At 39.5% G+C, this 16,130-nt stretch overlaps 1 non-coding gene across 1 annotated transcript; it reads left to right on the plus strand.

Moving 5' to 3' along the window:
- Positions 1-1,393: 1,393 nt before the first annotated feature.
- Positions 1,394-1,501, plus strand: LOC130942903 (small nucleolar RNA R71). The gene has a single exon (XR_009071449.1). It is a non-coding gene; the product is annotated as a small nucleolar RNA R71 (small nucleolar RNA).
- The last annotated feature ends 14,629 nt before the right edge of the window (positions 1,502-16,130 follow it).

The following is a 16,130-nucleotide window of genomic DNA, read 5'->3' on the forward strand; positions in this document are numbered from 1 at the left end:
GGATGATGGATTCATCCATGCACTTCCCAGTCTCTAGGACTATGAAATCAGCAGGGATGTAATGGTCTTCAATCTTCACCAAAACATCCTCTACAAGTCCATGAGCTTGTTTTCTTGAGTTGTCTGCCATCTCTAGTGAGATTCTTGCAGCTTGCACCTCAAAGATCCCTAGCTTCTCCATTACAGAGAGAGGCATGAGGTTTACACTTGACCCTAAGTCACATAGAGCCTTCTTGAAGGTCATGGTGCCTATGGTACAAGGTATTGAAAACTTCCCAGGATCTTGTCTCTTTTGAGGTAATTTCTGCCTAGACAAGTCATCCAGTTCTTTGGTGAGCAAAGGGGATTCATCCTCCCAAGTCTCATTTCCAAATAACTTGTCATTTAGCTTCATGATTGCTCCAAGGTATTTAGCAACTTGCTCTTCAGTGACATACTCATCCTCTTCAGAGGAAGAATACTCATCAGAGCTCATGAAAGGCAGAAGTAAGTCCAATGGAATCTCTATGGTCTCATTTTGAGCCTCAGATTCCCGTGGTTCCTCATTGGGGAACTCAGTGGAGGTCAGTGGACGCCCATTGAGGTCTTCCTCAGTGGCGTTCACTTCCTCTCCTTCCTCTCCAAATTCGGCCATGTTGATGGCCTTGCACTCTCCTTTTGGATTTTCTTCTGTATTGCTTGGAAGAGTACTAGGAGGGAGTTCAGTAATTTTCTTGCTCAGCTGTCCCACTTGTGCCTCCAAATTCCTAATGGAGGACCTTGTTTCAGTCATGAAACTTTGAGTGGTTTTGATTAGATTAGAGACCATGGTTCCTAAGTTAGAGTGGCTCTGCTTAGAATTCTAGGTCTGTTGCTGAGAAGATGATGGAAAAGGTTTGCCATTGCTAAACCTGTTTCTTCCACCATTATTGTTGTTGAAACCTTGTTGAGGTCTCTGTTGATCCTTCCATGAGAGATTTGGATGATTTCTCCATGAAGAATTATAGGTGTTTCCATAGGGTTCTCCCATGTAATTCACCTCTTCCATTGAAGGGTTCTCAGGATCATAAGCTTCTTCTTCAGATGAAGCATCCTTAGTACAGCTTGGTGCATTTTGCATTCCAGACAGACTTTGAGAAATCAAATTGACTTGTTGAGTCAATATCTTGTTCTGAGCCAGAATGGCATTCAGAGTATCAATCTCAAGAACTCCTTTCTTCTGATTTATCCCATTGTTCATAGGATTCCTTTCAGAAGTGTACATGAATTGGTTATTTGCAACCATTTCAATTAGTTCTTGAGCTTCTGTAGGCGTCTTCTTCAGATGAAGAGATCCTCCAGCAGAGCTATCCAAAGACATCTTGGACAGTTCAGAGAGACCATCATAGAAAATACCTATGATGCTCCATTCAGAAAGCATGTCAGAAGGACATTTTCTGATCAATTGTTTGTATCTTTCCCAAGCTTCATAGAGGGATTCTCCATCCTTCTGTCTGAAGGTTTGGACTTCCACTCTAAGCTTACTCAATTTTTGAGGTGGAAAGAACTTTGCCAAGAAGGCATTGACTAGCTTTTCCCATGAGTCCAGGCTTTCTTTAGGTTGTGAGTCCAACCATGTCCTAGCTTTGTCTCTTACAGCAAAAGGGAATAGCATAAGTCTGTAGACCTCAGGGTCAACCCCATTAGTCTTGACAGTGTCACAGATTTGCAAGAATTCAGCTAAGAACTGATGAGGATCTTCCAATGGAAGTCCATGGAACTTGCAATTCTGTTGCATTAGAGAAACTAATTGAGGCTTAAGCTCAAAGTTGTTTGCTCCAATGGCAGGGATAGAGATGCTTCTCCCATAGAAGTCGGGAGTAGGTGCAGTAAAGTCACCCAGCACCTTCCTTGCATTGTTTGCATTGTTGTTATTTTTGACTGCCATGTCTTCTTCTTTGAAGATTTCTGTTAAGTCTTCTACAGAGAGTTGTGCCTTAGCTTCTCTTAGCTTTCGCTTCAAGGTCCTTTCAGGTTCAGGGTCAGCTTCAACAAGAATGCTTTTGTCCTTGTTCCTGCTCATATGAAAGAGAAGAGAACAAGAAACTCTGGAATCCTCTATGTCACAGTATAGAGATTTCTTGAGGTGTCAGAGAAGAAGAAAATTAGAAGGAAGAGGTAAAAGAATTCGAACTTAATCAGATAGAGTTCGAATTGTGCATTGAGAAGGAGTGGTACTCCATAAATAGAAGGATGTGAGAAGAGAGGAAGAAATTTTCGAAAATTAAATTAAAAGGATTTTAAAAAAACATTTTGAAAAACTTTAATTGATTTTCGAAAACTAAGAGTGGAAAAGAAATCAAGTGATTTTTGAAAAAGATTTTGAAATTAGAAATCAAAAAGATATGATTGAAAACTATTTTGAAAAAGATGTGATTAAAAATATATGTTTGGAAAATTATGGTTTCAAAAAGATATGATTGAAAAGATATGATTTGAAAACAATTTTAAAAAGATTTGATTTTAAAAAATTAATGACTTGGCTAACAAGAAAAGATATGATTCAAACATTAAACCTTTCTCAACAGAAAAGGCAACATGCTTGAAATGTTGAATCAAATCATTAATTGTTAGCAAGTATCTTTGAAAAAGGAAAGAAATTGATTTTGAAAAAGATTTGATTGAAAAAGAAGATTTGATTTTGAAAAATTTTGAAAACTTGGAAAAAAATTGATTCGAAAACAAAATCCTCCCTCTTGTGCCATCCTGGCGTTAAACGCCCAGAATGGTGCACATTCTGGCGTTTAACGCCCAATGCACTACCTTTTTGGGCGTTAAACGCCCAACCAGGCACCCTGGCTGGCGTTTAAACGCCAGTCTGTCCTTCTTCACTGGGCGTTTTGAACGCCCAGCTTTTTCTGTGTAATTCCTCTGCTGCATGTTCTGAATCTTCAGTTCCCTGTACTATTGACTTGAAAATAGAACCAAGATCAAATAAACAATGCATGCAAGACACCAAACTTAAAATTAGACACTAGACTCAAACAAGAAACATAAAATATTTTTTTGGTTTTTTATGATTTTGTAATTTTTTTGGATTTTTCGAAAATTAAGTGGAAGAAGAAAATAAAGGTATCAAAATTCTTAATGAGAATTCCAGGAATCATGCAATGTTAGTCTAAAGCTTTAGTCTAAAGGAATTAGACATGGATAGCTAAGCTTCAGCAGGACATTGCATTCAAGAGCTAAATTGATGAGAATCAATCAGCTTTGGTGATGATAAGATTATCACCTTGAAACACTAGAATTCATTCTTAAGAACTCTGAAAAATACCTAATCTAAGCAACAAGATGAACCGTCAGTTGTCCATACACGAAACAATCCCCGGCAACGGCGCCAAAAACTTGGTGCACGAAATTGTGATCATCAATGGCGCCATCAACATGGTACGCTCATTGCAATCTCAACTCTGTATCACAACTTCGCACAACTAACCAGCAAGTGTACTGGGTCGTCCAAGTAATAAACCTTACGCGAGTAAGGGTCGATCCCACAGAGATTGTTGGTATGAAGCAAGCTATGGTCACCTTGTAAATCTTAGTCAGGCAGACTCGAATGGGTATAGATGATATATGAATAAAACATAAAGATAAAGATAGAGATACTTATGCAATTCATTGGTGAGAACTTCAGATAAGCGAATGGAGATGCTTGGTCCCTTCCGTCTCTCTGCTTTCCTACTGTCTTCATCCAATCCTTCTTACTCCTTTCCATGGCAAGCTTATGCAAGGGTTTCACCGTTGTCAGTGGCTACCTCCCATCCTCTCAGTGGAAATGTTCAACGTACCCTGTCACGGCACGGCTATCCATCTGTCGGTTCTCAATCAGGCCGGAATAGAATCCAGTGATTCTTTTGCGTCTGTCACTAACGCCCCGCCCTCAGGAGTTTGAAGCACGTTACAGTCATTCAATCATTGAATCCTACTCAGAATACCACAGACAAGGTTAGACCTTCCGGATTCTCTTGAATGCCGCCATCAGTTCTTGCCTATACCACGAAGACTCTGATCTCACGGAATGGCTGGCTCGTTTGTCAGGCGAGCGCTCGGTTGTCAGGCGATCAACCATGCATCGTGTATCAGGAATCCAAGAGATATTCACTCAATCTAAGGTAGAACGGAGGTGGTTGTCAGTCACACGTTCATAGGTGAGAATGATGATGAGTGTCACGGATCATCACATTCATCAAGTTGAAGAACAAGTGATATCTTGGAACAAGAACAAGCAGAATTGAATAGAAGAACAATAGTAATTGCATTAATACTCGAGGTACAGCAGAGCTCCACACCTTAATCTATGGTGTGTAGAAACTCCACCGTTGCAAATACATAAGAACAAAAGTGATCATTGGTTTCGGCCCCAGAGAGGGAACCAGCAGAACCAAGATGAAAATACAATAGTAAAAGGTCCTATATATAGAGAACTAGTAGCCTAGGGTTTACAAGGATGAGTAAATGACATAAAAATTCACTTCCGGGCCCACTTGGTGTGTGCTTGGGCTGAGCAATGAAGCATTTTCGTGTAGAGACTCTTCTTGGAGTTAAACGCCAGCTTTTGTGCCAGTTTGGGCGTTTAACTCCCACTTAGGTGCCAGTTCCGGCGTTTAACGCTGGGAATTCTGAAGGTGACTTTGAACGCCGGTTTGGGCCATCAAATCTTGGGCAAAGTATGGACTATCATATATTGCTGGAAAGCTCAGGATGTCTACTTTCCAACGCCATTGAGAGCGCGCTAATTGGGCTTCTGTAGCTCCAGAAAATCCACTTCGAGTGCAGGGAGGTCAGAATCCAACAACATCTGCAGTCCTTTTCAGTCTCTGAATCAGATTTTTGCTCAGGTCCCTCAATTTCAGCCAGAAAATACCTGAAATCACAGAAAAACTCACAAACTCATAGTAAAGTCCAGAAAAGTTAATTTTAACTAAAAACTAATAAAAAGTATACTAAAAACTAACTAAATCTACTAAAAACATACTAAAAACAATGCCAAAAAGCGTACAAATTATCCGCTCATCAGTCATCCACGCTTACGCGTGGATGCGCAGAGCAGTAAAGGAGGGCGCCGTACACGTCATGTGCACGTACGCATAGACAGGGTTTGGCGTGAGGCACAACATCAGCATAAATCTCGCTGATGAGCGGATATTTTATATGCTTTTTGGGGGTAATTTCATGTAGATTTTAGTATGTTTTAATTAGTTTTTAATAGAATTTTATTAGTTTTTAAGCAAAAATCATATTTCTGGACTTTTCTATGAGTTTATGTGATTTTTCTGTGATTTCAGATAATTTCTGGCTGAAATTGAGGGAGCTGAGCAAAAATCTGATTTAGGCTGAAAAAGGACTGCTGATGTTGTTGGATTCTGACCTCCCTGTACTCGAAATGGATTTTCTAGAGCTACAAGAGTCCAATTGGCGTGCTCTCAACGGCGTTGGAAAGTAGACATCCAGGGATTTCCAGCAATATATAATAGTCCATACTTTGCACGAAGATAGATGACGTAAACTGGCGTTCAACGCCAGTATCATGCTGCTGTCTGGCGTCCAGCGCCAGAAACAGGTTACAAGTTGGAGTTCAACGCCCAAAACACGTCACAACCTGGCGTTGAACGCCCAAAACAGCCCAGGCACGTGAGAAGCTTAAGTCTCAGCCCCAGCACACACCAAGTGGGCCCCAGAAGTGGATTTCTGCACTATCTGTCATAGTTTACTCATTTTCTGTAAACCTAGGTTATTAGTTTACTATTTAAACAACTTTTAGAGACTTATTTTGTACCTCATGACATTTTCAGATCTGAATTATACACTCTTTAGCAGCATGAGTCTCTAAACTCCATTGTTGGGGGTGAGGAGCTCTGCAGCGTCTCGATGAATTAATGCAATTACTTTTGTTTTCCATTCAAACACGCTTGTTCTTATCTAAGATGTTCATTCGCGCTTAATTATGGAGAAGGTGATGATCCGTGACACTCATCACCTTCCTCAATCCATGAATGTGTGTCTGACAACCACCTCCGTTCTACATCAGATTGAATGAGTATCTCTTAGATTCCATAATCAGAATCTTCGTGGTATAAGCCGGATTGATGGCGGCATTCATGAGGATCCAGAAAGTCTAAACCTTGTCTGTGGTATTCCGAGTAGGATTCTGGGATTGAATGACTGTGACGAGCTTCAAACTCCTGAAGGCTGGGCGTTAGTGACAGACACAAAAGAATCAATGGATTCTATTCCAACCTGATTGAGAACCGACAGATGATTAGCCGTGCTGTGATAGAGCATTTGGACCATTTTCACTGAGAGGATGGGAAGTAGCCATTGACAACGATGACACCCTACATAGAGCTTGCCATGGAGGGAACCTTGCGTGTGGGAAAAGGATTTCAAGGAAAAGTTGAAATTCAGAGGACAAAGCATCTCCAAAACTCCAACATATTCTCCATTATTAAAGTAACAACTATTTATTTTATGCCCCTTTTTACTTTATACGAGGCTAAAGAACCCTATTGGTATCCTGACTAAGATTAATAAAATAAACATAGCTTGCTTCAATCCAACAATCTCCGTGGGATTCGACCCTTACTCACGTAAGGTATTACTTGGACGACCCAGTGCACTTGCTGGTTAGTTGTGCGGATTGCAAAAAGTGTGATTGCAATTTCGTGCACCAAGTTTTTGGCGCCGTTGCCGGGGATTGTTCGAGTTTGAACAAACTTAAGGTTTATTTTGTTGCTTAGATTAGGAAGAATTTATCCTTTTTTCACTAGAATTGCATCTTTTATTATTCCTTTTTAAAAATTTTTCAAAAATATTATTTTTCTCTATCAATTTTTAATTTTTTTTCGTGAGTTTAGTGTCTTGTTCTAAGTTTGGTGTCAATTGCATATTTTATATTTTCCTTAAAAATTTTTGTATTAGTGTTCTTTGTTCTTCCTTGATCTTCAAGTTGTTCTTGTTTATTTTTCTTGTTTGATCCTTAATTTTTCTTGTTCTGTGTTTTTTTTCTTGTTTCACTTGTGTTCTTTTTAAAGCATTAATCTTCCAAAAGGAATATACCTATTCAGAACAAGTGTTACATTTACTCTCAATTGGCTAGAGCGTTGGTCTATGTTCTTGGCAATTGGGCATCTTCTTTTTAAAATCTTTTTTCAAAAATAATTTTTCTTGATTTAATCTTGTGCCAAACTTTAAGTTTGGTGTTTTCTTGTTAATCTTTTCATAATTTTCGAAAATTTTATTAAAGTCTTCTAAAAATTTTAAGTTTGGTGTTCTTTCTTTTGTTCTTGGTGTTCTTGTGAATCTTCAAGGTGTTCTTAAGTCTTTCTTATGTTTTGATCTTAAAATTTTTAAGTTTGGTGTTCCTTGGTGTTTTCCCTCCAAAATTTTCGAAAATAAGGAGCATTAGATCTAAAAATTTTAAGTCTCGTGTCTTTTGTGTGTTTTTCTCTTTCATCATAAAATTCAAAATTCAAAAAAATATCTTTTCTAACTAATTTTGAACTATTTTTTCGAAATTTTTTTTTATAAAAATTCAGATTTCAATTTTAAAATTTTTCAATTCTTATCTTTTTAAGTTTAAAAAAATTATCTTTTTCAAAAATATCCTAACCACTTTCTCTCTCCTCACTTTTTCAAAAATCTTCATAAAATATTTTCAAATTCTTATTAAAATTTTTTATTTTAATTTTCTTATTTTATCTTATTTTTATTTTGGTTTTTATTTTATTTCGAATTTTTTTTTATTTATAAACTAAAAATTTAAATCCACATTACCCCTTTACTCCAACATGGACATAAGCAGAAATGAACAGTCTAGAAGGACTCTGGGGTCATATGCTAACCCCACTACTGCTTCATATGGGAGTAGTATCTGTATACCCTCCATTGAAGTTAGTAGCTTTGAGTTGAATCCTTAGCTCATTATCATGGTGCAGCAAAGTTGCCAGTATTCCGGTCTTCCACATGAAGAACCTACAGAGTTTCTAGCACAATTTTTACAAATTGCTGACACAGTACATGATAAGGAAGTAGATCAGGATGTCTACAGATTACTACTGTTTCCATTCGCTGTAAAAGATCAAGCTAAGAGGTGGTTAGATAACCAACCTAAAAACAGCATAAGGACATGGAAACAACTGTCAGAAAAATTCCTGAATCACTATTTTCCTCCTAAGCGGATGACACAGCTAAGGCTGAGCATCCAAGGCTTTAAACAAGGAGATAATGAATCCCTTTATGATGCTTGGGAGAGATACAGGGAGATGCTGAGAAAATGCCCCTCTGAAATATTTTCAGAGTGGGTGCAATTAGACATCTTCTACTATGGGCTTACAGAAAAAGCTCAGATTTCTCTAGATCACTCAGCTGGTGGATCTATACATATGAGAAAAACAATTGAAGAAGCCCAAGAACTCATTGATACAGTTGCCAGAAATCAGCATCTGTACCTAAGCAGTGAATCTTCCATGAAAGAAGAAGCTAAAACAGTAACTGCTAAACTCAGTCCTGTAGATTAGGCTAATGAATTCAATCAGCAGTTGGACTTTCTAACTCAGCAGCTAGCCGAATTCAAGGAAATACTACAGGAAACAAGAATGGCTAACAGGAATATGGAAGTACAGTTAAAGCAAACAGAAAAGCAACTGTCAAAACAAATAACAGAAGAATGCCAAGCAGTTCAATTAAGAAGTGGGAAAACATTAAATACCTCACTTCAAAGCAGCAGGAAGCCAAAAAATGAACAAATGGCTACTCAAAATCCCTCTAAGGACAATCAGAGCCCAGAGAGGAATAATGCTGGCGCTGAACGCCCAGACCATGCTCATTCCTGGCGTTCAACGCCAAAAACAAGCATGAATCCGGTGTTGAACGCCCAAAGGGAGCACAGTTCTGGCGTTCAGACGCTAGTAACAGATAAGGAGTTGGCGTCTAACGCCACTCCAGCTTCCACCCCTGGCATTCAAACGCCAGTGGGGGATCAATCACATACAAGTGCTGATAACAACCCTTCTAAAAAGGCTTCCCAACCCACTTCTGTAAGTAATAAACCTGCAGCAACTAAGGTTGAGGAATATAAAGCCAAAATGCCTTATCCTCAAAAACTCCGCCAAGCGGAACAGGATAAGCAATTTGCCCGCTTTGCAGACTATCTCAGGACTCTTGAAATAAAGATTTCGTTTGCAGAAGCACTTGAGCAAATACCCTCTTATGCTAAGTTCATGAAAGAGATCTTAAGTCATAAGAAGGATTGGAGAGAAACTGAAAAAGTTTACCTCACTGAAGAATGCAGTGCAGTCATTCTGAAAAGCTTACCTGAGAAGCTTAAAGACCCCGGGAGCTTTATGATACCATGCACATTAGAGGGTAATTGTACCAAGCAAGCTCTATGTGATCTTGGGGCAAGTATCAACCTAATACCTGCATCTATTATCACAAAGCTTGGTTTGACTGAAGAAGTCAAACCAACCCGAATATGTCTTCAACTTGCTGATGGCTCCATTAAATACCCATCAGGCGTGATTGAAGACATGATTATCAAGGTTGGGCCATTTGCCTTTCCTACTGACTTTGTGGTGCTGGAAATGGAGGAGCACAAGAGTGCAACTCTCATTCTAGGAAGACCTTTCCTAGCAACTGGCCGAACCCTCATTGACGTCCAAAAAGGGGAAGTAACCCTGAGAGTCAATGAGGAGGAGTTCGAGTTGAATGTTGCCAAAGCCATGCAACATCCAGACACCCCAGATGACTGCATGAGTGTTGATATCATTGACTCTCTGGTAAGAGAGGTCAATATGGCTGAGAGTCTCGAATCAGAGCTAGAGGACATCTTTAAAGATGTTCAGCCTAATTTGGAGGAATCAGAGAGAATAATAGAACATCTGAAAATCCCTCAGGAAGAGGAGAAACCTCTCAAACCTGAGCTCAAACCATTACCACCATCCCTGAAATATGCATTTCTGGGAGAAGGTGATACCTTTCCTGTAATCATAAGCTCTACCTTAGAGCCACAGGAAGAGGAAGCACTAATTCAAGTGCTAAGGACACACAAGACAGCTCTTGGGTGGTCCATCAATGATCTTAAGGGCATTAGCCCAGCCAGATGCATGCACAAGATCCTATGGAGGGTGATGCCAAGCCAGTGGTCCAACCACAAAGGCGGCTGAATCCAGCCATGAAGGAAGTTGTGCAGAAGGAGGTCACTAAATTACTAGAGGCTGGGATTATTTATCCTATTTCTGACAGCCCCTGGGTAAGCCCTGTCCAAGTCGTCCCTAAGAAGGGAGGCATGACAGTGGTTCATAATGAAAAAAATAAACTGGTTCCTACAAGAACAGTTACAGGGTGGCGTATGTGTATTGATTATAGAAGGCTCAATACAGCCACCAGAAAGGATCATTTTCCTTTACCATTCATAGACCAGATGCTAGAAAGACTAGCAGGTCATGAATACTAATGCTTCCTGGATGGATATTCAGGTTATAATCAAATTGCAGTAGATCCCCAGGATCAAGAGAAAACGGCATTCACATGCCCATCTGGAGTATTTGCATACAGAAGGATGCCATTTGGCTTGTGCAATGCACCTGCAACCTTTCAAAGGTGCATGCTCTCTATCTTCTCTGATATGGTAGAGAAGTTTCTAGAAGTCTTCATGGATGACTTTTCAGTATTTGGAGACTCATGCAGCTCCTGCCTTAACCATTTAGCACTTGTTCTGAAAAGATGCCAAGAGACCAACCTAGTTTTAAACTGGGAAAAATGTCACTTTATGGTGACTGAAGGGATTGTCCTTGGGCATAAAATTTCAAACAAGGGAATAGAGGTGGATCAAGCTAAAGTTGAAGTAATTGAAAAATTACCACCACCTGCCAATGTTAAGGCAATCAGAAGCTTTCTGGGGCATGCAGGATTCTATAGGAGGTTTATAAAGGATTTTTCAAAAATTGCAAAACCTCTGAGCAATCTGCTAGCTGCTGACACACCATTTGTGTTTGACACAAAGTGTCTGCAAGCGTTTGAGACCCTGAAAGCTAAGCTGGTCACAGCACCAGTTATTTCTGTACCAGACTGGACATTACCCTTTGAACTAATGTGTGATGCCAGTGACCATACCATTGGTGCAGTATTAGGACAGAGGCATAACAAACTTCTGCATGTCATTTATTATGCTAGCAGTGTTTTAAATGATGCCCAGAAAAATTACACAACCACAGAAAAAGAATTACTTGCAGTGGTTTATGCCATTGACAAGTTTAGATCCTACTTAGTAGGATCAAAAGTGATTGTGTACACTGACCATGCTGCTCTTAAATATCTACTCACAAAGCAGGATTCAAAGCCCAGGCTCATAAGATGGGTGTTGCTTCTGCAAGAGTTTGATATAGAAATAAGAGACAGAAAAGGAACAGAGAATCAAGTAGCTGATCACCTGTCCCGGATAGAACCAGTAGCAGGAGCATCCCTCCCTCCTACTGAGATCTCTGAAACCTTTCCGGATGAGCAATTGTTTGCTGTTTAGGAAGCTCTGTGGTTTGCAGACATTGCAAACTATAAGACACAAGGTTCTCCTTTTGTAACCATGGAGAGGAAGCATGAAAAGCTTCTCTCACTGCAGAGTCAACCAAAGCCCCCACAGTCCAACTCTAAGTTTGGTGTTGGGAGGCCACAACCAAACTCTAAGTTTGGTGTTGAACCCCCACATTCAAACTCTAAGTTTGATGTTGGGAGGTCCCAACCTTGCTCTGATTATCTGTGAGACTCCATGAGAGCTCACTGTCCAGCTAAGGACAATAAAGAAGCGCTTGCTGGGAGGCAACCCAGCCATTCACAAAATTTAATTTTATTTGTTTTTGCTAATTAATTTTTACAGGTATATGTCAAAGTATCTTCAAAAGGTAAAATAGCAATTGATTGGATTCACAGAGCTACAAGGGAATTTGGAAGCTCACTGGCGTGAAAAAGCCAGTAAGAAACATTTCAGGTGTTGAACGCCCAAAAGAAGCACCCACTGGGCGTTCAACGCCAGTAAAGGTAGCCATCTGGGCGTTAAACGCCAGAAAGGAGCATCTTCTGGGCGTTGAACACCAGAAAGAAGCACCTTCTGGGCGTTTAACGCCAGATTGACAGCGTCCTGGGCGTTTAGAAAAACGCCCAGTGACAAAGGACTTCCTGGCGTTCAACGCCAGAAAGAAGCAACAGCTGGGCGTTGAACGCCCAGGAGAAGCAGCAATTGGGCGTTAAACGCCCAAAACATGCAGCATTTGGGCGTTTAACGCCAGAATGGTGGGGAGGAGGTAAAATTCGTTTTTCTTCACAAATTTTCTAATTTTTATGTTTCAATTCATGATTTCTTGCATAAACATGTTTCAAAATATCATCCTTCAATTCCAAAAATTTTAATCCTAATTTCTAAAAACCCTAATTTCTAAAATTCCTTTTTTAAAAATATCAAATGTATCTTAATTCATAAACACAAATCTTTTTCCAATCCAATTCTTTTTCAAATCTTTTTAATTTCTTCTCATATCTTTTTCAACTCATCTTATCTTTTTTTTGAAACTGCCTCTCCTTCTATTACTCTCCTTTCCTTTCTTTTGCTTGAGGACAAGCAAACCTCTAAGTTTGGTGTGATTTGCCATGATCACTGAGCTAAAACTCATTAAGATCATGGCACCTAAGGGAACAGGAAGAGCAAGGATGTGAACTTAAGGGAGCTGAAGCGTCAGAAATTAATTCTTGAAGGCACCCCACAAACTAGAGGAACATCCACTTCCCAAAATACAGGTTGTTAAGTTCTAATTCTAGCTTTAACTCTGTGATAGTATTATTATAGGATTTTACCTTAGAAGTTATATAGGAGTAGTAGTAATTAGCATATCTATTTTGGTTTTATTTCCAATTAAGTTATAATTTATTTTTCTCATCATCATCAAACATGAATAAAATAGTAGATTTGTAGAATAAAGAGGCAATTTAATTTTTTCGAGTTCTTAATAAGGAAAATTCTAATTATTTATATGTGGTGGCAATACTTTTTGTCTTCTGAATGAATGCTTGAACAGTGCATATTTTTTATATTGAATTTTATGAATGTTAAAATTGTTGGCTCTTGAAAGAATGATGAACAAGAGAAATGTTATTGATGATCTGAAAAATCATGAAATTGATTCTTGAAGCAAGAAAAAGCAGTGAAAAAAAAATTTCTTGCGAAAAAAAAAGAGAGAAAGAAAAAGCAAGCAGAAAAAGCCAATAGCCCTTAAAACCAAAAGGCAAGGGTAAAAAGGATCCAAGGCTTTAAGCATTAATGGATAGGAGGGCCCAAGGAAATAAATCCAGGCCTAAGCGGCTAAATCAAGCTGTCCCTAACCATGTGCTTGTGGCATGCAGGCCCAAGTGAAAAGCTTGAGACTGAGTGGTTAAAGTCGTGATCCAAAGCAAAAGAGTGTGCTTAAGAACTCTGGACACCTCTAATTGGGGACTCTAGCAAAGCTGAGTCACAATCTGAAAAGGTTCACCCAATTATGTGTCTGTGGCATTTATGTATCCGGTGGTAATACTGGAAAACAAAGTGCTTAGGGCCATGGCCAAGACTCATAAAGTAGCTGTGTTCAAGAATCAACATACTAAACTAGGAGAATCAATAATACTATCTGAATTCTGAGTTCCTATGGATGCCAACCATTCTGAATTTCAAAGGATAAAGTGAGATGCCAAAACTGTTCAGAAGCAAAAAGCTACTAGTCCCGCTCATCTAATTAGAATCTGAGCTTCACTTGAAACTCTGAGATATTATTGTTTCTTAATTTCTTTTCATCCTATTTTATTTATCTAGTTGCTTGAGGACAAGCAACAGTTTAAGTTTGGTGTTGTGATGAGCGGATATTTTATACGCTTTTTGGGGGTAATTTCATGTAGATTTTAGTATGTTTTAATTAGTTTTTAATAGAATTTTATTAGTTTTTAAGCAAAAATCATATTTCTGGACTTTACTATGAGTTTGTGTGATTTTTCTGTGATTTCAGGTAATTTCTGGCTGAAATTGAGGGAGCTGAGCAAAAATCTGATTTAGGCTGAAAAAGGACTGCTGATGCTGTTGGATTCTGACCTCCCTGTACTCGAAATAGATTTTCTCGAGCTACAAGAGTCCAATTGGTGCGCTCTCAATGGCGTTGGAAAGTAGACATCCAGGGCTTTCCAGCAATATATAATAGTCCATACTTTGCGCGAAGATAGATGACGTAAACTGGCGTTCAACGCCAGTATCATGCTGCTGTCTGGCGTCCAGCGCCAGAAACAGGTTACAAGTTGGAGTTCAACGCCCAAAACATGTCACAACCTGGTGTTGAATGCCCAAAATAGCTCAGGCACGTGAGAAGCTTAAGTCTCAGCCCCAGCACACACCAAGTGGACCCCAGAAGTGGATTTTTGCACTATCTGTCATAGTTTACTCATTTTCTGTAAACCTAGGTTATTAGTTTACTATTTAAACAACTTTTAGAGACTTATTTTGTACCTCATGACATTTTCAGATCTGAATTATACACTCTTTAGCAGCATGAGTCTCTAAACTCCATTGTTGGGGGTGAGGAGCTCTGCAGCGTCTCGATGAATTAATGCAATTACTTTTGTTTTCCATTCAAACACGCTTGTTCTTATCTAAGATGTTCATTCGCGCTTAATTATGGAGAAGGTGATGATCCGTGACACTCATCACCTTCCTCAATCCATGAATGTGTGTCTGACAACCACCTCCGTTCTACATCAGATTGAATGAGTATCTCTTAGATTTCTTAATTAGAATCTTCGTGGTATAAGCCGGATTGATGGCGGCATTCATGAGGATCCGGAAAGTCTAAACCTTGTCTGTGGTATTTCGAGTAGGATTCTGGGATTGAATGACTGTGACGAGCTTCAAACTCCTGAAGGCTGGGCGTTAGTGACAGACGCAAAAGAATCAATGGATTCTATTCCAACCTGATTGAGAACCGACAGATGATTAGCCGTGCTGTGACAGAGCATTTGGACCATTTTCACTGAGAGGATGGGAAGTAGCCATTGACAACGGTGACACCCTACATAGAGCTTGCCATGGAGGGAACCTTGCATGTGGGAAAAGGATTTCAAGAAAAAGTTGAAATTCAGAGGACAAAGCATCTCCAAAACTCCAACATATTCTCCATTATTAAAGTAACAACTATTTATTTTATGCCCCTTTTTACTTTATACGAGGCTAAAGAACCCTATTGGTATCCTGACTAAGATTAATAAAATAAACATAGCTTGCTTCAATCCAACAATCTCCGTGGGATTCGACCCTTACTCACGTAAGGTATTACTTGGACGACCCAGTGCACTTGCTGGTTAGTTGTGCGGATTGCAAAAAGTGTGATTGCAATTTCGTGCACCACTCGCCTAACTCTCTGGAAAATGTACCCATAGTTGTAGATGGCGCAGTCAACGCGCACTGATAAACCCCTATTTCATGAGTCATCTTGTGCTTGAATTGAGTGTTTTTATCAAATCTTCACCCACTTATTCATGTAAATTGTATGATTTTACTATTCCTTCCTCATTTTATAATATATGTGAAAACATATTTCCTATGCTTTAAAAATATTAAATTTAATTATCCTTTATTACCATTCGATTCCGTGATTTGTGTGTTAAGTATTTTCAGGTTTCATAGGGCAAGAATGACTTGGAGGACAAAAAGGAGACATACAAAACTGGAAGGAAAGCACAAAAATGGAGTTTTGAAGAAAAAGCAGTGACGCGAACGCGTGGACGACGCGGACGCGTGCTTAACGCAAAAAGCAGCAACGTGAATGCATGGACGGCGCGGATGCATGCCATGAGCAGAACGCAATTGCGCGGACGCGTGACTGACATGGACGTGCGGAAGAGCAAAACTCCAGATGACGCGAACGCGTGACCCACGCATACGCGTGACAGACGCCATGTGCAGAAATTGCAGAAAATGCTCCTAGCGATTTCTGAACCCTCTTTTGGCCCAGATCCAAGTTCAGAAGCTCAGATTAGAGGCTATAAATTGGGGAATCCATCCATTCATCAAGGAGAATGGATACAATTTTTCACTCGCATAATTTTAGATT

Source organism: Arachis stenosperma, chromosome 7 (genome assembly GCF_014773155.1).
Source record: "Arachis stenosperma cultivar V10309 chromosome 7, arast.V10309.gnm1.PFL2, whole genome shotgun sequence".
In the NCBI taxonomy this organism is placed as follows: domain Eukaryota; kingdom Viridiplantae; phylum Streptophyta; class Magnoliopsida; order Fabales; family Fabaceae; genus Arachis; species Arachis stenosperma.